The following is a 26,143-nucleotide window of genomic DNA, read 5'->3' as shown; positions in this document are numbered from 1 at the left end:
ACTTATGGCAGCAAAATCATGATGTAAAGCCAGAATTTAAATGGGAAGCAGAGCGTAAAGGCTTGGAAAATTTGCGGCCGGGCCATGTGGTAAAGAAGCAGAGAGCCAGCAAACAATGCAAGGGTGAAGCAGATAAACTGGTTGCTAAAGACATTATCTTGGCAGTGAGGCAGCCAGATGCTAAGAATCAGGACAATGGAAAAAATGCCCTAAAGGCATTTGAGAAGTCTGGAAGGGTGCCCCACCCATCACAGGCCCAAAGGCCTAGAAGGACTGAGTTGTCCCAGAGGACAGACCTGGGGCGCAACTGCCCTCAGGAACCTGCTCCCTTCATCCCAGCTGATCCAGCTAGAGCAGCCCCAAGTGTGGTTCGTGCAGCAGCCCTGGAGAGTAGAGGCCTGAAACCTCGGTGGCATTCACCTGGTGTTAAGTCTGCAGGCCAGCAGGACATGAGAGCAGTGGAAGCATGGCAGCCTCCACCCAGATTCCAGAGGATGTATGGAAAAGCATGGGGGCCCAGGCAGAGACCTGCCACTGGAGCGGAGCCACTGCAGAGTCTATCTACTAGAGCAATGCAAAGCAGGAAAGTGGGGTCGGAGCCCCCACAGAGAGCCCCCACCAGGGAAATGTCTAGCAGAGCCAAGGCAGCGGGGCTGCCTCCAAGACCCTGGAACTGCAGGGACACTGGTAACGTGCAACACTGGCCCGGAAAAGCTGCAGGCACCAGTGCAGCCCAGAATCAATGACAGAAGGCCAATTCCCAGTTCTCTCAGTTGTACAAGGATGCAAATAATGAAATTTAAGGTAAGAAATGAATCCTGGAGGCAGCCACACAGCAAAACAGTTACCTACAAAGAAAGAACAGACAGACTAATCTTTGTCACAACATATAAACCAGAATTTTAAGGGGGAAAGTTGTAATCCAAAAATTCTCCACCAGTCAAGTTCTATTTTCCCATAGAAAGCTACACGGAAATGCTCAGATGTGCAAGGCCTCAGAGCTCACCACCCACACAACCTTCCTAGGAAACTATGCAGACAGGGTCCCTCCAGCCAATGGATGGAAACCAGAACATGGGAAGTCATGGAATAAAAAGCTGCAGTCAGCACTACAATCTTATCAACATAAAAGCAAGCTCAAATAATTATAGATATTGCTATTTAAAAAGTCACATTCTTGTAAGAGAAGATACACAGCATTAAAAAAGCAGACATACACATGGATCAGATTCTGAATTATCCAGAACTAGGTCTCCATGTTTTAGGTTAATTCCATTAAGATACATGAAGTAGTGAAGCAATAGTAGTGAATTTGTGCGGAAAAAAATTAGAATTATTATGGGGTTGGGGGAGGGGATCTCAAAAAAATAGAGCCAACAGAGGAACACTGAATGTTCTACTGTGTGGAATGGCCATTGTCTCAGACAGCTTGAGCTGATATAACAAAATACCATAGACTGGGTGGCTCAAACTACACATTTATTTCTCATAGTTCTGGAGGCTGGTCAAGGTGCCAAAAGATTCAGTTCTTGGCGAGGGCTCTTTTTCTGGCTGTAGACAGCCCCTCTCTCACTGTATGCTCACATGCCCTTTTCTCAGTGTGTGAGTATGGAGAGAGTTAGAGCTCTCTGTCTTCTTCTTATAAGGACACTAATCCCATCATAAAGATCCATCCTCATGACCTACTTTAAACCTAATTACCTTCCAAAGGCCCAACCTCCAAATACCATCTCACTGGGGGTACAGCTTCAACACATGAATTTTTGTAGGACACAAATATTCAGCTCATAACAGTCCTCTTTCTCCCTATCACAGGAGCAACATGCACTGCTGTACCCAGTAAGACCTGCTTCCCATACTGCTGTCCTCTGCAGTCCCCACACATGGGGCTGCATGAACTAGTCCAGCTGCAAGGAAGCCCACACAGGGCAACTTCCTGGCAGCTCAGGTCCAGACACTAGACAGCTCCAGCTCCTAGTGCACCTCTTCCTCCCAGCCTCACACAGTTTTGAGTACCACCTGTCAACTGTGTCTAAGTGACATTTCAGGCACAGGGGAGGTGACCCAGAGAGCTTGAAGGCTGACTTCCCAAATCCTTTCTGGAAGGATGGGAGGGGCAATAGGTCAGGGCAGGACAGGAGGGTTGGCAGGTCATTCCAAGGTGTGCTCCATTTCCCTGCAGGAAGAGAGGACCCCACTCAGCCAGCTGCACACCTGACATACTCACCTGTGAGTGGCTTCAACTGCCTTCAAGCTTAAATCTGGGGAGGCAGTGGGCCCACCTGCCCCAGCAGAGAGCATGTAGGGGGTACACTGGCTGTCTGGATCTATGCCCACCTTCCCCAGGAGCTCAGAGTCCCTCCTTACCCAACAGGTCCACCCACCCCAGCAGAGAGCATGTGGAGGGTATACAGGCCATGGATCCACACCCACCTTCCCCTGGGAGCTGAGAGTCCCACTTGATCCATGAAGCCCACCCACCCCAACAGAGAAGGTGCAGGGAGCAAGCCAGCACCTACTACCATGCTCATCCAGAACCAAACCTACAGCCCAACCCAATTATCAATAAAGAACACTTCTACAGGTAAGAGTCTCTCTCTTCAAAAACTACTCCAAAAAATTAAAAGAAGCAACTACACCACCAGATGCCCAGACATCACCACAGAGATATAAGAGGCATGAAAAAGCAGGGAAACATGACACCCAAAACCCCCCAAAAAAAGACAATAACTCTCTAATACCAGACCCCAAACAACAGGAAACTGATGCCTGAAAAGGGATCCCAAATGGCAATCTTAAAGAAACTCAACATAATGCAAGAAAAAACAAATGGAAATCACAGTGAAGTAAAAAAAAACCATTGAGGAAATGTATGAGAAATTCAACAAAGAAATAGAAATGATCAAAAAAGAACCAAGCAGTACTACTTTGTAACCTGGAAGTAGACATACCTCAAGGAAGCCAGCTTTGGCCCTGCAGCTGCTGCCATCACCACAGAGAAATTGCTGGAGCTGACAGCGTAGGAATGAATCTCCTCTCAGCCTCTAAGCTCACCTGGTCAGAATCCTTGGATGAGCCTGTGGAACCCTTCCTCCTAGCCCTGTAGTTTGGAACCAGTGGCTTCGGGACTATAAGAGGATGGACAAAGATTCTCAGGGGTTGCTAGATTCGTCCCTGTTGGATCAGGCACTGCCAGCCACTCAGAGGATGAGGAGTTACTGACAGGGCAGAAGCAAACCTACTCCCTGGCCTTGGGCACCATCCCTAAGCAGAGAAGTTCCTCCAGGCTCATTAAGAGGAAGAAGTTCAATGATGAGCTAGTGGAGAGCAGCCTGGCAAAGTCCTCTACCTGGGATAAGGGGCCAGTGGGGTGGAACCAGAGTGCTGTTCAGGGAGTGAACCCTCCTCTACTAGAAGAAGGTATCCAAGGTCCCTAGCACTCCTGTGCCACCCAGCCCAGTGCCAGCCCTGGACTCACCAAGTGTATGAAAAAGAGTGATGGAGTTTGGATGATTTGTCCCCTCCAAAACTCATGTGGAAATTTGATCTCCAATGGGGCAGTGTTGGAAACTGATTGAGTCATGGGGGCAGATCCCTCATGAATGGATTAATGTTCTCCCTGGGGGAGGAGGGGTAGTGAGTGAGTTCTCACTCTATTAGTTCCCACGAGAGCTGATTGTTTAAAGGACCCTGGCACCTCCTCTCTCTCTCTGTCTCTTGCCTGCCACTTTCTGCCATGAGTAGAAGCAGCCTGAGGCCCATGCCAGATGCTTCTGTCCCAGAATTGTAAGCCAAATAAACCTCTTTCCTTTATAAATTACCCAGTCTCAGGTATTTCTGTTATAGCAACACAAAATGGACTAAAACAAAGAGCAAACAGCCACTTCAGGTGGCCAAGGATCTGGGCTGCTAGAAGCCTGCAGATGACCTCCTGCTTATCAATGCTGTGTTGCAGACCAACAACCTGACATCTCTCCACCTAGGTGTGAAGTTCACCTGCCACTTCACCCTTCGGGAAGTCCAGGAGCTCTGGTATGCCCTGCTCTATGATCCTGTCATCTCCAACCTGGCCTGCCAGGCCATAAGGCAGCTGCATCTAGAGGCCATTGCAGCTATACAGGGCAAGGACCTATTTAGCAAGACTGAGGAGCAGCTGCTGAGCAAAATGAGATCAACCAGCCAACACACCTTGGAGACCTTCCAGGACCTGCTGCGTAGACATCCTGATGCCATCTACCTAGCCCATACTGCCAAGGCTTTGCAGGCCCACTGGCAGCTCATGAAAATAGTATTATCTACTAGAGGACCAGACAATGCAGCTGCTGCCCAAGGGGGACCAAGTGCTGAACTTCACTGATGCAGAAGACCTGACTGATGACAGCAAGTTCAAAGACATGCAGAATGAGGTCCTGGAACATGAGCTGACAGCACCAGAAGTGAGAGATTTGGCAGCTGGAAGAGGAACTACATAAGTGGCAGGTGCTAGACAGCATCACAGACATGAGCTTTCCCAACTTCGATAATCAGACGCTGGCAGTGCTACAGGGCTGTATGGTTTGGTAACTGATGTGTTCAGGAGAGATCAACCTAGGCAGAGCAACCAAGGATAACCAGATTGATGTGGACCTGTCTCTGGAGGCCTAGAAGATCTCCCAGAAGCAAGGGGTCATCAAGCTGAGAACAACAGCAATTTCATATTTGCCAGTGAGGGCCAGCAGCCCATCTACACCAATGGACAGCCTATGCAGTGTGGCTCCAAATGGCACTTCAGCAACAACTCTGTGGTAGAGATCACCAGCCTGCAATTCATCTTAGTCATCAACCAGGACCTCATTTCCCCTCATCGGGGCCAAGGCTGCCAAGATCAAGATTTTCTTAAAACTAACCAAGGAAGTAAAGACCTCTACAATGAAAACTACAAAACACTGGTGAAAGAAATCAAAGAGGACACACAAAAAAAGAAATGATGTTCCATGCTCATGGATTGGTAGAATTAATGTTGTGAAAACGTCTATACTGCCCAAAGTGAACTACAGATTCAATACAATCCCTATCAAATTACCAGTGACATTCCTCACAGAAATAGAAAAAAACCATCCTAATATTTATGTGGAACAACAAAAGACCCCAAATAGCCAAAGCAATCCTGAGTAAAAAGAGTAAAGTGGGAAGCATTACACTACCTGACTTCAAATTATACTACAAAGCTACAGTAATCAAAACAGCATGGTATTGGCATGAAAACAGACATATAATCCAATGGAACAGAATAGAAAGCCCAAAAATAAATTCATATATTTACAGCCAATTGATTTTTGATAAAGGTGCTAAAAACTTATATTGAGGAAAGGACCATCTCTACAATAAATGGTACTGGGAAAACTGGATATCCATGTGAAGAAGAATGAAACTAGACCACTATCATTAACCATACACAAAAATCAACTCAAAATGGATTAAAGCCTTAAACGCGAGACCTGAAACTATACAACTTCTAGAAGAAAATACAGGGGAAACACTCCAGGACAGAGGAATAGATAAAGATTTTATGAATAAGAACTCAAAAGCGTAGGCAATAAAAGTAAAAATAAACAAACGGGATTTTATCAAACTAAAAAGCTTCTGCACAGTAAAGGAAACAATTAACAGAGCAAAGAGACAACCTAAAGAATGGGAGAAAATATTTTCAAACTATGCATCCAACAAGGGGCTAATATCCAGAATATACAAGGAACTCGAGTAACTCAATAGTAAAAGAACAAATAACCCAATCAAAAAATGGGCAAGGATCCTCAGCAGCTCAGCACAAGGAGAGAGAAGATCCCACAAGTCAGAACGAGCTCCAGAGACCTCATGGCATTGTAGGGCAGGGTGGTGGGCCAAGATTAGGACGCTGCATTAAAAAGGCTATCCCACCACCTCTGCCTGCTCATACCAGGAGAAACTATAACTGCCTAGAGGCCTGAAGGCCCTGAAGGTATTGAGATGAGTGGGCATCTGCCCAGCCTAGCAGTGGGATTGATGTCTGTCCGGCCTGGAAGAAGGACGCTAGGTGACCCCCTACCCTACTGTTGTAAATAGTGTAATTATCAGAGAATTTAAATTATTCTCACTTGTAACTGCATTTCTGGGTCATGCCAGAGTCATTTGGTACTAAAAAAAGACTGAGGCCTGTCCCTATTTCCCTTCTCTTTCCCATAGATTCTCCCCACCTTTTAAACTGGTTTGTATTTATTTCAAAGGAATAAAATATATTAATTCTTAGAAAAAAAATTTTTTAAATAGGCAAGGAAGCTAAATAGACATTTCTCAAAAGAAGACATACAAATAGCCAACAGGTATATTAAAAAAGGCTCAACATTACTGATCATCAGGGAAATGCAAATCAAAACCACACTGAGATATCACCTCACACCATTTAGACTGGCTGTTATCAAGAAGACAGAGAATAACAAATGCTTGAAAGGATGCAGAGAAAGGGAAACCCTTTTACATTGTTGGTGGGATTGTAAATTAGCACAGCCATTATGGTAAACAGTATGGAGGTTTCTCAAACAACTACAGATAGAACTACCATATGACCCAGAAATCCCAGTACTGAGTGAATACCCAGAGGAATGGAAAGCATCGGTCGAACGGATACCTGCACCCCCATGTTTATCACAGCTCTGTTCACAATAACCAATCTAAATGTCCATCAACAGAAGACTGGATAAAGAAAATGTGGTACATATACATGATGGACTGCTACTCAGTCATATGAAAGAATGAAATTCTGCCATTCACAGCAATATGGATGAGCTTAGAGAAAGTTATGTTAAGTGAAATAAGCCAGGCACAGAAAGAGAAATACCACTTGCTCTCACTCATATGTGGAAGATTAAAAAAGAGAACAAAACAAAATGAACAAACAAACAAACAATAATAATAATGAGTTGAATTCTTAAAAGGAGAGAGAAGAACTATGATTACTAGAGGCAGGAAAGGAGAGGGCATAGGAGGGATAGTGAGAGGCTGATTAATGGGCACAAAAGTACTGTGAGACCAACAGACATATGAAAAAATGCTCAACATCACTCAGCATCCAGGAAATGCAAATCAAAACCACACTGAGATACTATCTCACCCCAGTTAGGATGGCTAAAATCCAAAAGACCCTGAACGATAAATGCTGGTGAGGTTGCGGAGAAAAAGGAACTCTCATACATTGTTGGTGGGACTGCAAAATGGTGCAGCCTCTATGGAAAATGGTATGGAGGTTCCTCAAACAATTGCAGATAGATCTACCATATGACCCAGCTATCCCACTGTTGGGAATATACCCAGAGGAATGGAAATCATCAAGTCGAAGGTATACCTGTTCCCCAATGTTCATCGCAGCACTCTTTACAATAGCCAAGAGTTGGAACCAGCCCAAATGTCCATCATCAGATGAGTGGATACGGAAAATGTGGTACATCTACACAATGGAATACTACTCAGCTATAAAAACGAATGAAATACTGCCATTTGCAACAACATGGATGGACCTTGAGAGAATTATATTAAGTGAAACAAGTCAGGCACAGAAAGAGAAATACCACATGTTCTCACTTATTGGTGGGAGCTAAAAATTAATATATAAATTCACACACACACACAGAGAAAAAAAAAACCGGGGGGGGGAAGAAGATATAACAACCACAATTACTTGAAGTTGATACGACAATCAAACAGAAAGGACATTGTTGGGGGGGAGGGGGGAGGGAGGAGGGAGGGAGGTTTTGGTGATGGGGAGCAATAATCAGCCACAATGTATATCGACAAAATAAAATTTTTAAAAAAATAAATTTTAAAAAAAAAAGGTACTGTGAGGTAGGAGACGTAAGCCCCACTGATGTACAGTTGACCCAAAAATCTATAATCAATAATGATATAATAACAATATAATATATTATAATAATAATAATAATGATATAATGGTTGCATGTAACCAAACTAGAAGAGAGGAGATCAAATGTGCACATCACAAAGAAATGATTAAGTTTTGCAATGATGAATAGCCTAATCACCCTGAATGAGGAGCACACAATGTATACATGTACTGAAATATAATTCTGTAACCCATAAATATGCACAATCAATATGTTTCAATAAAACTTTTTAAAGATAAATTGACAAAGCTGAGACAGAAAAAATAAAAAGAGCCGAGGAGGGTGAATGGAGGAAGGAAAAGGAAGTTTAGCTGAGTGGGTTCCTCCATGAGTAGGTTTCTCAGAGGGGGATGGCTGGGAAGGAACGGGGGAGGGAAGAACACAGCGTTGAGGACGTGAGTTATGCACGTATCCAATAGGTGTGTGCCTACTCCTGGACACAATACGTGCCAAATAAGTTTACATTAAGTTCATTTTGTACACTGTCTGAATGGGTTTGGTTTACGTTGTAATTTGGGGTTATCTGTGGCTGAATGATCATCTCATCATATTACTGACTGCATTTTGTTTATATTTCAGGAGGCAAAAATTGTCAAGAATTTTTTTTAATCTACAATTTAGACAAAATCAGGTTATGTTTTTTATATAAACATTGATTACAATTAGCCTTCAAGGGAGGTCTCAGAGCTTTGTTGTGAATCATTTACAGCACTTTGTTGTGAACATTAGAGCCATTCATTATCCCTCTTCATAAAAACTACTATTAAAATAACATAATTTATCTAAACAATGTTTCACAGGTGTTAGTAAATTAAAATTTCTCTCTTGTGTGCTATAAGAAATGAATTATCAGGACTTTTTAGTACAGAAAAATTCTCATCTTCTCCTTGGGTGTCGGGAGCTGAAGAAGTTAGATCAATCAAAGTAACTGCATTTGTCTTGCACTCTTCTCTTGAACCTTCAAAATCCAGCTAACAAGCACTTTACTAAGTTGACTTTGACTCTTAAAGGGGAAAATTGTACTTTCATTCTTACAGTTTTCTTTATTCCTAAAGAAGGCTTCATGTGATTTTCTTCCATACCCCAACTGACATAACTTGAAAATGACACACATGCAAGGTACAGATGATTTCCATGCTCTGTAATTCATTCCATAGCATTAAAATTAGGAAGCAATTTTTTCATTTAACAAAATTCACATATCCCTAAATAGGAAAAAGAAAGAGAGAGAGAGAGAGAAATCAAGCTCCTTACAAATATAGATATGTTTTATGGTCAGTATCTAATATTACAGCTATTATTTAACCTTGCTTTTAATATTTTAGCAAATAGAGTGGGGAGAAGGCAATAAAAAGAAACAAGTGTAACTATCAGAAAGGAGATAGAGTTATCACATGACAGTCTATTTAAAAACTTCAATAAATCAACCACCTCACTATCAGAACTAATCAGAACATTCGCTAAAAGGCTGCTTATGAAATAAATTACCCAAATCACTAACTTTCCTACAGATGAACAATAAGCCAAATATGATGAATATTATGAAAAATATAAATCCCACTCCAATAGCAGCAAGATCTATTTACATATAAGAATAACCACTAAGAATAAACCTAACAAGAAACGTGGATGGTATAGATTGAGTGTAAACTACAAATCTATGCTATAAAACATAAAGGAAGATTTGAACCAAGCAGTTTCCAGGGAAGTTCAAGAGTTGTACAACTCAAGTTCCACCCAGGCCCACTGAGGCCCCATTCAAGGCCAAAACCTAACTGTAATGCCAAACCTAGAGAACTGGACTTCCTGCAGGATTCTAGTTATCAATCACTGGAGGATGGGAGGACACTATGCCAAAAGGTCCATTTGTGGGCCGGCCCGTGGCTCACTCGGTAGAGTGCGGTGCTGATAACACCAAGGCCACGGGTTCGGATCCTATATAGGGATGGCCGGTTTGCTCACTGGCTGAGCGTGGTGCTGACAAAAGGTCCATTTGTCACCAGGTTTTAGTGGTGATGAGACTTCACACAAAAGAATACAAACAAGCCATAGATTGCCAGGTTTCCAAGGGTAGGAGAATGTTCCTCCATATTATATTGTAAGTGAACGTAATACTTGTTTCTGTAAAGATAAACCCTATTTTGTCCATGTTGGAACAAAATGAAAGTTACTTTCTTGCTTACTTAAAAGTCTAATCAGTCTGGGGATAGAAAGGAATGAGCCAGGCTCATGGTGTCCCTGTCACCTTCAATATATGGCTTTTCAGTTTAGCCTAGACACAGAGCTCCCACCAACAGATGGGGAAAGAGGGAGCAGGATGTTGTTAATGGGCCAGATATGACTGAGACACCCTTCACTTCTTCTCACATTGCCCTGGGTACAACTCAGCCTTCTGGCCAACCTAACTGCAAGTGAGCCTGAGAAGGGGACCTATACTGCTTCCCCACTAGATGACAAGGTTTACTCAATAGGTAAAGTAGGACCTACCCAATTATCTTCTTCATATTACTGGAGCTTACCCTTTAAACATTTAATTTTTCAATTTTACATGTTTTGGTGAAATTTTTCCTAAGATGCATAATAATTTTACTGTTTCACAGAGTGGGAGATGAGCCCTTCTCCTATGGCTGGGACCATCATGAATACCAGCTCTCACACTGGGACTACCTTCAGGAACACTCGAGAAATTGCTGTCCTTTACCTCTACACTAAAAGGCCCTGGATTGCTTTTTTAAAACTCTCTTTTTAAAAAAATTTTTAATGTTTTTTTCTGAATCCTTCCTTGGAGTCAAAATGACATCTGTCACCTTTTGCTGCTGTCATCATGCAGGCTTCTAACAGTTCTTTTCCCCTCTAATGTCTTGCTTCTAGTCAAGGTTTATACTAAGGCATAAAAATTGTGACTAAAGTGAAAAAAAATGCTAATCAGACTTTTTAAGAAGCCCACTCCTGAGTAAAGAATATGAATTTTTATCACCTGACTTTTTAGCATTGATTTTGGTTATCCAATATCTTTGTCAAATTTTTTCTTCTAAGTTTTTACTGTTTTCAGCAGCTGCAAATAAACAATTACATTGGTTTATGCTATAATCCTCGAAAAGAGAACAAAATTATGCCTCAAAGAGAATCACTTTCTGTAAAAAACATTAAAAAATAAAAAATAACAAAACTAGAATATTGGCTAACAAGGAAATAGGTCTGCAATATACTGTTACATAGAAAATAGCAAACTACAAAATGGTAGTGTAGTGTAAGCACATTTTTGTAAAAAAACAAACAAACAAAAAACATATGTCTGTAATACACAGAAAAAGTCTGAAGGAATTGAGAGCAGTTATCTCTGAGCTGTAGGTTTACTGAAAACTTTTACTTACAATGTCATTTATTTATGTAATGTTTGACTATTCCATAAGAAGCAAGTTTTTTTTGTAAGCATAAAAAACAATAAAGATTTTAAAATACAGTTCACACTGTCTTCTCATAGCATAAGCTCCTGGAAGACATGAATGACAGATAAGCACTACTCTATATACTGCCTGCTGCCACAAATAAGAAGCCTCTTAATAAACACTAATTTTTATTTTCATTTTTTATTTGTTGTTTGTTTGTTTGTTTATTGAATCATAATTGATTACACATATTTTGGGGGTTCAATGTTGACATATGTTGATCAAATCAATATTACTAGTATATATATTGTTACAAATTGTACTTATTCTTTATTCCCCTCGTCCAATCTCTCCCTATCCCCATCTCCCTCCCCACTACCACCACTGATAACCCTAGATTTCTTCTCTCCCTCTGAAAGAGTAATGGTTACTCCGTTGATGTGTTGCCTAGATGATCTGTCCAATGCTGAGAGCTGTGATCAGGTCCCCCAGTATTATCATAGAGCAGATGCTGCTTCTGTCACTTTGGAATGGGTTTTGTGGAGAAAGACATAAACACTAATTTTTATATACAAAACGAAAGAAAGAAAGAAAGAAATCACTAGAGTATTAAGTCAAAGTCAATCTCATAGACAGGACAAGTTCCAGGAAAGTGTTGATGACTTCACCCTTGGAAGACTTCTGCCTGGAAATCTGCTGGATACCATATGAAACAGAATTTCAAAAGCCTATCAAAGGAGCTTATAATAACCAGAGCCACACTCCAATCTATACTAGAACTACAATGAAAACGTACTTAGTTAGAAAAGAATTCTGGATAATATACTATGCCATAAAGGTTTTTCACAATCTGCTTCATTTCTAAAAAAAACATTGATCATTAAGCGTTCACAACCAACATATACTTAGTAGATTTTTACCTCCTGGTGCATACTAAGGGGATCCCACAAGACACCTCTTGCCCAGCATTTTCCCTCTACCCTGCATGAATCTCTAAAAAATAGGGCAAATGGATACAGTCATAAAATTCAGAACATCACAGTTTAAGTAAAATGCATTCCCTAGTAAAAGTAATATGTCACTTAAGTATTGCCACAAAAATGCTGCTTAACAGATTACCCCAAAAATGAGGGGCAAGCAACAAGCAGCATTTATTCTCATGTTCATAAGTCTGCAGGTCTGCCAGGATGGCTCAGCCTCAGGCTTTGGCTGTGTGAACTGGTTAGGGCAGCTCTGTTTCACATGTCGCTCATCCTGGGAACAACAGAAAACCCAGCGTATGTTCAGGGCAACGCAGAAACACAAAAAGGCAAGCCAAAACCCATAGGTATATTTGAAGCTTTTGCCATCATTATGTCCATTAACAACCCATTGGCCAAAGCAAATCATGTGGCCAATCTCAATATCAGTGGGACAGGAAAATATATTCCATCTCTAGTGAGAGAAACCACAAAGTCACACAGCAAAGGGTGGAGACCCAGGGAGCATTGAAGAATTGGGCACAATAATGGAATCTTCCAAAAGTATTCAAAAGTGTTTTCATATTTAGCTGGTCTTAAAAGAAAAACTAAGGAAAGAGGACAGAAGGAAGGGAGAAAAATAGGATCTAGAAATTTGTGACATTTTGGACATTTCCTAAGAGAGGAAGGGCTAGGGGAGGTGCCACAGTGGAGGTCCCTAGAAGAGAACATCATAAAGCAGAACACCCGCATGAATGAACTTCACTGATGAAAATTCAGAAGTGAAGAAAAACAAAATAGTACAGCAGGAAAACATAGATATATGAAAGATGAGAGAAAATACTAAAGGAGAGATGAGAGAAAACCCTAGAAAGAGACAAGTTTTTAAAATCTATACAAAGAAACAAAACCTTTCAGGCATAATTTGAAACTAACACTTCTTGTATGGCCATCCCTAGTCTATTACCTATGGTTTACTACTTATAATCTGAAAGAGGTTGCAAACCCCTATAAGAATCTCTGCTAGTATCCTCTCTACAAGAAAAAAGGTGCATGTGTGTGTGTGTGTGTGTGCGTGTGTGTATCCAGGCAGAACAGAAACTCCCTACAATTTGAAGCTTGAACATATGAAAACAAAACTGAACATAAGAGCTCACTCATCCTTACGGTTTCCCAGAAGAGGCTGTCCCATGATTACTGCTCCCCAGGTCCTCAGAGGTGCTCCACATTCCTGACCCCTCTGAAGCCCCTCTCTTCCACATTCCTTTCAGCTCTGTGAATCATCCCTTCATCCTACCCATAAATATATCTTTTGTTTAAATGAGCCAAAGTTGATTTCTGTTGCTATTAATCAAAGAATCGCATCAGATACAGGTGCCTTTCCCATTTTCTATTCACCAAAGAGAATAGGGAGGGAGAGAGAAAGAGAGCACTAAAGATGCTTTTGAGCAAATAATAAGGTACATTACCATTCAAGAATCTAGTATCTGAAATCATTTCATGAAAATGACTGTAACTATGGCAACCTTTCAATGTGTATACTGTGACTTTATAATATATTAACATTTTAATGTAAGCCAGACAGTATTGGCTTATTTGGCCTTGATTCCATTTTAAATATAGATTGTTTGGTCTCATAAAAGTTATCAGTGCTTCCAGTTCAAGATGGCTGACTGAGCCTGAAAATTTCCTTTTCCCCCTAAAATTGCTATGGAAATAACACAATGAGGGAAAGTTCTCCATGCCTACCTCCCACTACCACCACCATTCCACAAACACACACACACACACACACACACACACACACACACACAAAACCCAGTAGAGTCCTAGTTCCTGTCATCAGAATCTGTTCTGGTGATCCAATACAGTTAATATGGTTAATACCCCTCCCATTAATTGATAAATTAAAAACAAAGTGACAATCCTAATGAGATTTTTTTTATAGAATCTGACAAGTTGAATAGTAAGTTCACCTGGATGATTAACTATATTAGTGCCAATAAAATGTTAAAGAAGAATGCTGGTGAGATAGGCTATGACCATACAGAAAGTCAAGGTGGATGGCAGTAGGATAGCCCAAAGAGACCAGGGAGGTAGAGCTCTAGGGAGAGGTGTGCCTATTTCTCATTATGATGAACCACACACCAGAACTTTCTCATTATCTGCATCCAGGATAAATTCATTCAGAATTTGGGGCAGCAAATTGTTTCCAAGACCACAGGAGATCACTGAGCACCATGTAACTCATTCATATGCCATGTGATTCTGAGATTCCCCTACTCACTAATTCAGAAAGGAGTTGCATCCTTCCTGAAGAAATCTGTCAGGCCATCTAAGAGAATGAATAAAAGAGAAAACGAAGGAAGAAGTGAATCCACATATACTGGGGTCAATTATGTTTTTTATCTTTAGAAAACCTAGTGAGAAATTTTAAATCCAGAAGTAAAGAGAAATAGAAAATTTTACACAATGCAGTGTCCAAAGAATGAAAAAACAGGAAGTGCAAAGAAAAAGTCTGAAGTACAATCAGCAATCCTTCCAATCCCAGCATTCCCATGCAATGCAAGACCTGGAAGGCAGGACGCTAGGCAACAAAGAAATTGAAGGGTGATAAGAAGGAAAGGGACAAAAGAACCTATGGTTAAGGAAATAGAGATTGAAGCATGTGTCAGCTAGCTTTGTCTTCATGGGAGCATCACATTAGCTTTGCTGGAGTGAGCAGGACTGAAGCCATATTGGAACCTAAAACTGCCTAAGCTGTAAGCAAATTTTAAAAGGCTCTGAGTTCCCTCTTTTCCCATCATTATTTGATATTTTGGACCTTGGTTATGGGGCAAGATGACATTATTCACGTGAAAGTAAAGTTTTCCAGGTGGCCTGAAGCTGCAGACTTGCACACACTACCCAGACACGGAGATAAGGATGGGAACAGAAATCAGATGGCGTCTTAGTGAGACCTTGCACCTGAGACCTTGCTTGAAGCCCTCACTACTGACGTGTCCCTCCCTCCTGCTTTTCATTTTCCCACATTCCATTCCCTCATCCGCCTCTTTAAAAACCCCTCAGTAAACCTGAGTCTTTGAGATGGCTTTAGCCTGGACAGTCTCCTTCAGGTTTACCAGAGAGATAGGATAGCCTACCATATCCTTCAGATGAATACATATGCTTTTCTAACACCAACTACTTGTCTTCTGAGTCTTTTTTTTTCTTTCCTTCTCAAGGGGGCTGTCAGCTGGACCTGTAAGAGCTTGGCTAAGTGAAATGGAAGTAAGGAAGAAAAAAGAAGAAGTAGGGGAGAAAGATAGAAAAGAAAGAAGGAAAAATAAATAATTTCTACAAAATTATAGTAATGAAAATTGTGAAATGAGTTCAATAATAGATAGCTCAATAGAACTGGAATAGGGAGTCCATAAAAGACTCCTGTATGTTTTGTAATTTAATTCAGCATAAATGGGGCATTTCAAGTAAATGAGAAATGAAGGCTAGTTTAATAAATCAATTGGAGAGTGGAGGTCAAGATGGCGGAAGAGGAGAGCTTCCTGCCGCTTTTCCGCCACGAGTAGAAGCAGCCTGAGGCCTGAGCCAGATGCAGCTGTAGCAGAATCGGTGCAAAAGAACGGCTTTGAAAGGGTGTCTTTACCCTGCTGAGAACCGGGAATCTTCCCTCAACACGCATGCGCGACCCGCCGTGCGCCACAGCCGCAGAGGTGGAAACATGGAGACCTGAGCCAGCGTGTGTCACCCCGGGCTGCGGCGGTGACCACGGCTTCTGACCCCCACCCCCACCCACCCGTACTTGTAGCTGGAAGCGAATCAACCCGCGACAAAGACAGGGAGACATCCAGCAGGAGAGGCAGAAGTTCTATGGAGACCACACATGCTGCGGGCCGCCACTGTGTGATCCAACAGGTAGGCTTTACTGCCGCCACCCAGCTTCATTCCCAGCACAGCCCAGTGCACACAGAGCAGGGAGACCTCAGGCAGGGGAGGCAGGAACTCCACAGAGTCCACACTGCTGCCACACAATCCAGCAGCAGGTAGGCTTCCCCACCACCACCAGGCTAAATCCCAAGCGCGGCATAGCGTGCACAGAGCAGGGAGACATCCTGCAGGGGAAGGGGAAGCTCTGCAGAGACCACATGCTCTGCGGTGCCTCAGCGCATCCCAGCAGCCCGGGCCAGAGCGCAGGGAACAGGGAGTCACTGAGGTAGCGATACCAAATTGGCAACCACAGCAACATCTTAGTCAGTCAATAGTGTCAAACCTGTGGACTGTGAAACCCCCTGCCACAATGAATAAACATCAAAGAACAGATACCAGAAATACGAAAAATCAAGAAAGTACACCACCAAAAGATAATAAATCTCAAGCTCTAGATCCTATAGAACAAGAAGCCCTTGAAATGACTGACCAGGAATTTCGAGTGATAATTCTAAGGAAACTGAATGAGATACAAGAAAACTCAGCTAGACATCATGATGAAATGAGGGAAAGTATACAGGACCTGAAAGAGGAAATGTACAAGGACATCAATGCCCTAAATAAAAATGTAGCAGAACTTGCCAAACTAAAGAAGTTATACAGCAAAATAAAAAACACACCAGAGAGCTTAACCAACAGGCTTGTGGTTAAGAGAGAACCTCTGAACTTGAAGATGGGCTGTTTGAAATAACACAAGCAGACAAAAAAAAAGAAAAAAGAATCAAAGACATTGAAGAAAATCTGAGAGAGATAACAGAAAACCTTAAGCGCTCAAATATCCGAGCCATGGGTATTCCAGAAGGGGAGGGAAAAGGAGATTGCATTGAAAACATATTCAACAAAATAGTGGCAGAAAACTTCCCAGGTATAGGAAAAATCACAGATCTTCAGATTGAGGAAGCTCAACGATCTCCAAACGTATTCAACCCAAAAAAGGTCTTCTCCAAGACATGTTATAGTCAAATTGGCAAAACTCAAAGACAAAGAGAGAATCTTAAAAGCTGCAAGAGAGAAGCATCAAATCACCTATAAGGGAGCCCCAATCAGGCTAACATCAGACTTTTCATCACAAACCCTAAAAGCCAGAAAGGAATGGGATGATATATTCAAAATACTGAAAGACAGAGATTGGCAGCCAAGAATACTCTACCCTGCGAGGCTATCCTTCCAAAATGAGGGGCAAATAGTATATTTCTCAGACAAACAAAAACTGCGGGAGTTCACAACCACATGACCACTCTTACAAGAAATCCTCAAGGGAGTACTGGGTTTGGTTCCTGAAAAATAACTACCACTGCCATAAAAACCCAAGAAAAATCTAAAGCCACTAGTATAATAAAAATGGCATTCATGAAGAGAAAACAAACAAACAAAAATGCTATCTACAACCTAAGCAACCAACAAACACAGAAAACAAACAGTAAATCAGAAAGCAAGGAACAAAAGACTCCTAAGACAACCAAACAACAATCAAAAAAATGCTAGGAATAAATCAACACCTTTCAATAACAACTCTTAATGTAAAAGGCTTAAATTCCCCAATCAAAAGACCCAGACTGGATGACTGGATTTAAAAGGACGACACAACTATATGCTGCCTTCAAGAGACCCACCTCACCCATAAAGACTCACATAGACTAAGAGTGAAAGAATGGAAAAAGATTTACCATGCAAACAGAAAAGAAAAACGAGCTGGAGTAGCTATTCTTATATCTGACAAAATAGACTTTAAACTAAAAACCATAAAAAGAGACAATGAGGGACACTACACAATGATAAAAGGACTGATCTATCAAGAAGACATAACAATCATAAATATGTACGCACCCAATGTTGGAGCAGCCAGATTTATAAAACAAACTCTATTAGACCTAAAGGAGGAAATAGACCCTAATACCATAATAGCAGGGGACCTGAACACCCCACTGTCAATATTGGACAGATCATCTAGGCAAAGAATCAGTAGAGAAACACAAGATCTAAACAACACTCTAGACCAATTGGAATTGGCAGATATCTACAGAACATTCCATCCAACAACCTCAGAATATTCATTCTTCTCATCAGCACATGCATCATTCTCCAGGATAGATCACATATTAGGTCACAAATCAAGTCTCAATAAATTCAAAAAAATTGGAATTATCCCATGTATTTTCTCAGACCACAATGGATTAAAACTAGAAATTAATAACAAATGAAATTCTGGAAACTATACAAACACATGGAAATTAAACAGCATTCTACTTAATAACATATGGGTCCAAGAAGAAATCAAGCAGGAAATCAAAAAATTTATTGAAACTAATGAAAATAATTATACATCGTACCAAAACCTGTGGGATACTGCAAAAGCAGTATTAAGGGGGAAATTTATTGCATTAAATGCTCACCTCAGAAAAATGGAAAGATGGCAAGTGAACAACCTAACACTTCACCTTAAAGAACTAGAAAAACAAGAATAATCCAAAACTAAAGTTAGCAGATGGAAAGAAATCATTACGATCAGAGCAGAACTGAATGAAATTGAAACCCAAAAAACAATACAAAAGATCAATGAATCAAAACGTTGGTTTTTTGAAAAGATAAATAAAATTGACAAACCATTAGCATGGCTAACAAAAAAAAGAAGAGAGAAGATTCAAATAACAAAAATTAGAAATGAAAAAGGTGATATTACAACTGATTCATCTGAAATACAAGGAATCATTTGACACTACTATAAACAACTATATGCCAACAAGTTTGAAAATCTGGAGGAAATGGATAAATTTCTGGACATACACAAGCTCCCAAAACTGAGCCATGAAGATATAGAAAATCTGAACAGACCAATAACAATAAAGGAGATTGAAGCTGTTATCAGAAAGCTCCCAACAAAGAAAAGCCCAGGACCAGATGGATTCACAGCAGAATTTTACCAAACATTCAAAGAGGAATTGACACCGATTCTTTACAAACTATTCCAAAAGATTGAAACAGATGCAAGTCTTCCGAACTCTCTCTATGAAGCAAACATCATCCTGATACCAAAACCAAGTAAAGATATAACCAAAAAAGAAAACTACAGGCCAATATCCTTGATGAATATAGATGCAAAAATCCTCACTAAAATACTAGCAAACAGAATACAGCAACAGATATGTAAAATTATTCACCACGATCAAGTAGGATTCATCCCAGGGATGCAAGGTTGGTTCAACATACGCAAATCAATAAATGTGATACACCATATTAATAAAATCAAACACAAGGACCATATGATCATCTCTATAGGTGCTGAAAAAGCATTTGATAAAATTCAACACACATTCCTGACAAAGACCCTCTATAAGTTAGGTATAGAGGGAAAGTATCTCAACATAATTAAAGCCATATATGATAAACCCACTGCCAATATCATCCTGAATGAGGAAAAGCTGAAAGCCTTTCCTTTAAGAACAGGAACTAGACAAGGATGCCCACTCTCACCACTCCTATTCATCATAGTGATGGAAGTACTAGCCAGAGTAATCAGAGAAGAGAAGGAAATAAAGGGCATCCACACTGGAAAAGATGAAGTCAAACTGTCCCTGTTTGCAGATGGCATGATCCTATATATCGAACAGCCTAAAACCTCTACAAAAAAACTCTTGGAATTGATAAATGATTTCAGCACAGTAGCAGGATACAAAATCAACACACAAAAATCAGTAGCATTTCTTTTCTCCAATAGTGAACATGCAGAACAAGAAATCAAGAAAGCCTGCCCATTTACAATAGCCACCAAAAAAATAAAATACTTAGGAATTGAGATAACCAAGGAGGTGAAAAATCTCTATAATGAGAACTACAAACCACTGCTGAGAGAAAATAGAGAGCATACAAGAACATGGAAAGATATCCCATGCTCTTGGATTGGAAGAATCAACATAGTGAAAATGTCCATACTACCCAAAGTGATATACAAATTCAATGCAATCCCCATCAAAATTCCAAAGACATTTTTCTCAGAAATGGAAAAAACTATCCAGACATTTATATGGAATAATAAAAGACCATGAATAGCCAAAGCAATGCTGAGCAAAAAAAAATAAAGCTGGAGGCATAACACTACCCGACTTTAAGCTATACTACAAAGCTATAATAACCAAAACAGTATGGTACTGGCATAAAAACAGACACACTGATCAATGGAATAGATTAGAGAATCCAGAAATCAACCCACACACTTACTGTCATCTGATCTTTGACAAAGGCCCCAAGCCTATTCACTGGGGAAGGGACTGCCTCTTCAGCAAATGGTGCTAGGATAACTGGATATCCATATGCAGAAGAATGAAACTAGATCCATACCTCTCACCATATACTAAAATCAACTCAAAATGGATTAAGGATTTAAATGTACCCCCTGAAACAATAAAACTTCTTAAAGAAAACATAGGAGAAACACTTTAGGAAATAGGACTGGACACAGACTTCATGAATACGACCCCAAAAGCACGAGCAACCAAAGGAAAAATTAACAAATGGGATTACATCAAACTAAAAAGCTTCTGCACAGCAAAAGAAACAATTAACCAAATTAAAAGACAACCAACAGAGTGGGAGAAAATATTTGCAAAATATACATCTGACGAAGGATTAATATCCAGAATATACAAGGAACTCAAACAACTTTACAAGAAAAAAACAAGCAACCCAATTAAAAAATGGGCAAAAGAGCTAAGCAGGCATTTCTCTAAGGAAGATATACAAATGGCCAACAGACATATGAAAAAAAGCTCAATATCACTCAGCATCCGGGAAATGCAAATCCAAACTACACTGAGATACCATCTCACCCCAGTTAGTATGGCTTAAATCCAAAAGACTCTGAACGATAAATGCTGGCAAGGTTGCGGAGAAAAAGGAACTCTCATACATTGTTGGTGGGACTGCAAAATGGTGCAGCCTCTATGGAAAATGGTATGGAGGTTCCTCAAACAATTGCAGATAGATCTGCCATATGACCCAGCTATCCCACTGTTGGGAATATACCCAGATAAATGGAAATCATCAAGTCGAAGGTATACCTGTTCCCCAATGTTCATCGCAGCACTCTTTACAACAGCCAAGAGTTGGAGCAAGCCCAAATGTCTATCATCAGATGAGTGGATACAGAAAATATGGTATATCTACACAATGGAATACTACTCAGCTATAAGAACGAATGAAATACTGCCATTTGCAACAACATGGATGGACCTTGAGAGAATTATATTAAGTGAAACAAGTCAGGCACAGAAAGAGAAATACCACATGTTCTCACTTATTGGTGGGAGCTAAAAAGAAATAAATAAATTCACACACACACACACACAAAAAAAAAAAAAAAAACTGGGGGGGGGAGACATAACAACTATAATTCCTTGAAGTTGATATGACAAGCAAACAGAAAGGACATTGTTGGGAGGGAGGGGGGAGAGGGAAGAGGGAGGGAGGTTTTGGTAATGGGCCACAATAATCAACCACATTTTATATCGACAAAATAAAATTAAGGGAAAAAAAAGAGAAATATGCAGGCTTACATACACTGGATAGATTTAAGTTTTATTAAAAAATCCAAAAAAATATATAAATAAATAAATAAATAAATAAATACATAAATTAGGTAACTCCATAAAAATTGAAAAAATAAAGATGACTCCCTATCACACACTATACCAAAAAAACAAATGGCCTGATTCAGCTACATAATAATTTTAAACTTTTTATGATGAGAGACACCTTGAACAAAGTTAAAAGACTCAAAGATCTATGTTTCTAATATGTTTGCAACGTAAGTAACAAATAAGTCAAAAAGAAAAAGAGGCAAGCCAATTTTTTTCATGTGCAAAGAAACATTAACAAAGACTATTCAATATCTCCAATTTTCATTTTGTCCTTCTTCCATAATAATGAAAATTTTGTGGTTTTGATATGAAAGCTATGCTGGCTTTATTAATTGAATCAAGGAGCTTTCCATCTTGTTCTATGGTTTCGAATACTCTAAATCCTTGCCACTCAAAGGACATGGATAGTAGTAGCATCAGTATCACCTGGCAGCTTGTGAAAAATATATAGAGAGAGAGAATTTCAGATTCCACCCCAGACTTATTGAATCATAATCTGCATTTTAACAAAATCCCTAGGTGATTCCTTTTAAAGTTTGAGAAGCACTGGTTTAAATAACATTGTATTATCTGTTCCTTAAAAGTCAGGTAGAACTGAGCTGAGATATCGTCTGGTACCTGCTCCTTTATAATGATAGGGCTTTAATCAGTGACTTCAACTGCTGGTCACTGCTCAGCCTGGACGAGGGCAACATGGTGGACTATGCAGGTGATTGCAGCCACGGACAGCACAGGGCACTGTGCCCAGGATGTGCCTGCCCTCCTTGGCACGTCTTTCAGCTTGGATTTTCATGTCAGGATAGTTAAGGACAAGCTACAAAATCCTTCAATAGAAAGGATACATTAAGTGTGATAGGATTGAGACTTTTGGTTAAAGGCTATGGTCCAGATTTCTTAATTTGATGTTTCTGGTCTCCCTGGTCTACTATTGCACCTCTGCTGCCTCATATCCTTCTTCCAGACAATATCAAATTGTCTTTCTTTGACTTTAAGGCCCCAAATAGAAGCTCTGTGTTCCAGGCAGCAGAATAGACGAAAAAATGAAGAAGCAGATCAAGGGCTCACATATATTGTCTCTTAAGAAGGTTCCTGGAAGTTCTCCCATGACTTTTCTCCTTATATCTCCATGGGCAGAATCGCCCATGTGACTTCACATGGCCACATGTGACTAAGTTTTAAGGGAAGTTGTGAAATGTAATCTTTATTTTGGGCACCTGCACACCCAATTAAAATTTTTCCTCGTATGGTAATGAGTGAGTTTGAGTGTTCTATCAATTCTCTTTATGTCACTTTTATTCATTTTTATTTTGTTAGGAAGTCTTCCATTTCCTCAAGATTTTCAAAAAGGTACTGTAAAGTTGCAGTTAATGTTCTCTTAAAATAATTTTAATCTCTTCTATTTCTGTGGTTATGTCACTGTTCTCATTCATAATATCATATAATTGTGTGTAGGGAAAGTGAATGTAAATGGTCAGGGTCCCTCAGATGTTCAGAATCTTGCCAAGCATTTGATGTAAATTTAAACATGTACCCCAGGTGTTCCTTGTTTATTGACTAATGTAATTGCACATGTGCGCCCAGATGTTCTTTGGTTGCCTGACTCCGCCCAGGTTTTCCTGGGTTATTGGACTTAAGTATAAAGGATGAGTGGCTCTGATACGCAGCACCTCCCACCCCCGGGATGCCCCAGGGGGCCACTGGAAGGCTGCTACTGCTGCTGGAGGCTGTTGCTGCAAGCTGTTGCTGTCAGGGCCCCTGGGACACTCTCGGAGGCCACCGCTGCTGCTGCTGCTGCTGCTGCTGCTGCTGTTGCTGCTGCTGCTGCTGTGGAAGCTAAGGCCTGAGCTCACTTTGGAATGAACCTGTCAACTCTGCCAACGGCTCCCAGGGTTTTTTCGAGTTACCTAGATCACAACCTGTATGTGAGGGGTCTGTGACCCAGCCTGGCATGTGAGGGGTTTGTGACCCAGTCTGCACAATGGGTTTGAAGGGTCTGTGGGCTCTAGCTCAACAATTGTGCTTTCTTTTTTTCTTTAACCTTGTTAGAAATGGGTTTATTTACTTTATTGCTCTTTTCAAAAAATCAATTGCTGGGGGCATCCAATCAAGATGGCAGAATAGGTGGTTCTCAGTGTCACTCTCTCCCACAAATCACTTTACAACTATTAAAAAGCAACAACAGCCAAGCTGGAAGTACTAGAGCTCAGGGGAAGTGGAAGAGACCTATGGAGTTCACGAAGGCAGGAGAAGCCACGATGAGAGAAAGAAAGGATTGCTACCACCATTTCAAATCCCGACCACTTCAAGCCTAGCCCTGATGAGCACAGGGACCAAGAGCTGGCAAAAGCCACCTCTGTGCACTTTATATGAAGTTGGTTGGAGGAAGCAGGGGAGAAGAGGGCCTTGGTAGCCCTCAGGCCAGCAAGACCACTAAAAGAGTTCCTGTGGACCCACACAGGAGCAAGGGGCCACAGAAAACTGAAAAAAGAGCCACTCATAGGCCAGTGAGTCATTACAAGGGACCAGCACACAGCCCATCCCATGGGAGTGTTTGAAGTGCAGGCAGTGGGGGAGACGGGCCCACTGGGAGAACAATGGGGCACAGGATGGACAACTGATATGCCCCCCAATCAGTGCAGGACCACTCAGTGGAGACTGGTCAGGAATACACATCTGCAGGGGGTGCAGTTTGCTGAAAAGACTCGGGCCCAGACTAGAGTTCCCACACAACCCAGGTGTACCAGAACTCACAAGACCCAGAAGTCAACAATTAAAACCTGAGCTGCACAAAAAGCCTTCCCCAGGGTATCAGCAGCGAAACAGCAATTTAACTCAACTACAGGACTCAAGTTCTGGTCCCCACAGGAAGTTCATCCATTTTAGAAGTAAGCAAAGGACAACAAATTAGTTCCAGTGTAGAGTTTAAGTGGTGGGAACAGCAAATAATCCAACACAGAACTGAAAGAAAAAACAAAATACCCACAGATCAGAGACAAACTTTGATATTAACTAGTAAAGGTCTAACACCACCAAAGAACACCTATAACACCTAGAAGAACCAAAAACCACCAGGGCTCCCAAGCGGAGAGAAGGGAGGGCTGGGGGCCTCAGCCATGACCCCCGACATCCAAAACCAGTCCAGCAATGACCACCAAGCTGCTGTAGGAAGCACCCCTGGCTCGAGTGCAGGAATGAGGGAGATACCACTGGCTCAACTGTGCCCCACCCCATTCTTCCTTCTCCCACCCTATTTCTTTCCCCCTTCTCCTCTCTCCTTACCCCCAACCACTCTGCAACAACATCTTAGAATGTAAAAAATATTAATAAAGTTAAAAATACATATATTATTTTTTAAAAATCAACTTCTGAATTTATGTAACCTTTTGATGCGTAGTTTTTTGGTTTCTATTTTATTAATTTCAGCTTTAATTTTGTAACTTTTCCTTGTTTCTCTTGGATAGTTTTATCTTTATTTTTCTTTTTCTAAATTCTTCAGATGAGTTTGTTACCTTCAGACTCTTGTCTGCATAATGAAGGGTTTTTAAATCAATCCATTTTATTCTGAGAACAGCTTTTGCTGTACAGATTCTTGTATAAAATGTTAGATTTCACATTGTTAAGAGAGTAAGTTCAGCATTGATTTATTTAATAATCTAAAAGTTATCTGGCAACATAATTCTTCATTTTCAAGTGTTCAAGATTTTTAGATACTTATTAAATTATTAATTCATTATTTAAATTAAGATCAAAGAATATGGCCTACAGTATACCTCTTGTTTTTTTAATGTATTAAGACTTTCCAGCCAGGATTAAAAAGCTAGACCCAAGTACATGCTGTCTTCAAGAGACCCACCTCACCTGTAAAGACACTCATAAACTAAAAGTGAAGGGACGGAAGATATACCATGCAAATGGAAACCAAAAATGAGCAGGAGTAGCTGTTCTTATATCGGACAAAATAGACTTTAAACCAAAACACATTTAAAAAGACAAAGAAGGCCATTATGTAATGATAAAGGGAACTATCCAGCTAGAACACATAACAATCATAAACATGTATGCACTCAATACCAGAGCACCCAAATATATTAAGCAAACACTCTTAGACCTAAAGAAAGAGATAGGACCTAATACATTAATAGTGGGTGATCTGAACACCCCTCTCTCAGTATGGGACAGGAATTCCACTCAACAAGTCAACAAAGAGACACAGGATTTGATCTACAACCTAGACCAACTGGACTTGGCAGATATATACAGAACAT

General features: G+C 40.6%; 1 pseudogene; it reads left to right on the top strand.

Moving 5' to 3' along the window:
- The first annotated feature begins 3,006 nt into the window (after positions 1-3,006).
- Positions 3,007-26,143, top strand: part of LOC134365597 (microspherule protein 1-like) — a 35,989-nt pseudogene continuing 12,852 nt past the window's right edge.

The sequence above is a fragment of the Cynocephalus volans genome, chromosome 17, assembly GCF_027409185.1.
Source record: "Cynocephalus volans isolate mCynVol1 chromosome 17, mCynVol1.pri, whole genome shotgun sequence".
In the NCBI taxonomy this organism is placed as follows: Eukaryota; Metazoa; Chordata; class Mammalia; order Dermoptera; family Cynocephalidae; genus Cynocephalus; species Cynocephalus volans.
This window is presented reverse-complemented; position numbering and strand designations above follow the sequence as displayed.